The following is a 1,657-nucleotide window of genomic DNA, read 5'->3' on the forward strand; positions in this document are numbered from 1 at the left end:
TAGGTTCCAATGTTGTGCTGCGAAACTTTTCTGCACGGGCGAAAACACGAAAACGGTCCCAGGAGATAAGAACGATTAGAAAAATTCGTCGCGCGCAGATGGTTTTGCGATCTGGAAGCTCATTTGGTTCCCCAATGGCTATCGAGCCGGCAGGGCTGTCTCAGGGCCAAATTTTTGTGCGCAAAACTTTCTTGGCAGTGCAAAAATGTTAAAATGAACTCAGGCCGTTAAGAATTGATGAGCAAAAGCCATGCGCGCAGACGGTTTTGCAAACGGAGCTCATTTGGTGCCCTAAACTGCTCTCGGGCTCGACGGGGCTGCCCCGGGACCACAATTTTTTTGCGCAAACCTCTTCCAGCGGATCTCTCTCTTGGGCAGCCCTGTAGGGCCCGATAGGCATTTTGGGGCACCAAATGAACTCCGTTCGCAAAACCGTCTACGCGCACGACTTTTTCTCTTCATTCTATACCCCTGGGTCCATTTTTGCGTTTTCGCCTACCGGAAAGTTGATGCACAAAAATTGGGCCCCGGAGCAGCCCTATTGGGCCTGATAGCAATTTAGGGCACCAAATGAGCTTCGTTCGCAAAACTGTCTGCGCGCACGACTTTTTATCATCGTTCTTAACCTCTGGGTTCGTTTTCGTGTTTTCGCCCGCAGGGAAATTCGCGCACAAAAATTGGGCCCCAGGGCAGCCCACCGGGCCCGATAGCCATTTGGGACACAAAATGAGCTCCGTTCACAAAATTGTCTGCGCACATGGCCTTTTCTAATCGTTCTTAACCGCTGTGTCTGTTTGCGCATTTTCGCTCGCTAGAAAGTTCGCCACAAAAATTGGGCCCCGGGGCAGCCCTTGTGGGCACGGTTGCCATTTGGGACACCGAATGAGCTCCGTTCGCAAAACTGTCATCGTGCAAGGCTTCTTCTTGTCATTTTTAACCCCTAGGTCCGTTTTTACATTTTAGCCCTCCGGAAAGTTTGTGCACAAAAAATAGGGCATGGGGCATCCCCGTCGGGCTCGATAGCCATTTGAGGCACCAAATGAGCTCCGTTCGCAAAACCGTCCGCGCGCACGTCTTTTGCTCATTATTCTTAACCCCTAGGTTCGTTTTCACATTTTCGCCTATCGGAAAGTTCAAGCACAAAAATTGGCCCCCGAGCAGCCCCGCCGGGCTCAATAGCCATTTGGGGAACAAAATGAGCTCCGTTCGCAAAACCGTCTGTGCGCAAGGATTTTTCTCATCATTCTTAACACGTGTGTTCATTTTCGCGTTGTCGCCCACCAAAAATTTCGCGCACAAAAATTGGGCCTAGAGGTAGCTCCGCGGGGCCTGATAGCCATTTGGGGCACCAAATGAGCTTAGCCGTACGGAGCACAATTTTGGTTCCCCAATGTCTATCGGCCCGGCGGGGCTGTCTCGGGCACAATATTTTTGTGCGCAGAACTTTCAAGTAGGGAAAATGCAAAGACGGACCAATGGGTTAAGAATATTGAGCAAAAGCCGTGCAAGTAGACGGTTTTACGAAACGGAGCTCATTTTGGTGCCCCAAATTGCTATCATGCTCGGCGGGGCTGCCTCGCGGCCCATATTTTTTGTGCGCGAACTTTTCGGCGAGCGAAAGCGAAAACGGACCCAGGGTGAAGAACGAAGAGAAAAT

The sequence above is a fragment of the Benincasa hispida genome, chromosome 3 (assembly GCF_009727055.1).
Source record: "Benincasa hispida cultivar B227 chromosome 3, ASM972705v1, whole genome shotgun sequence".
NCBI classification, from domain to species: domain Eukaryota; kingdom Viridiplantae; phylum Streptophyta; class Magnoliopsida; order Cucurbitales; family Cucurbitaceae; genus Benincasa; species Benincasa hispida.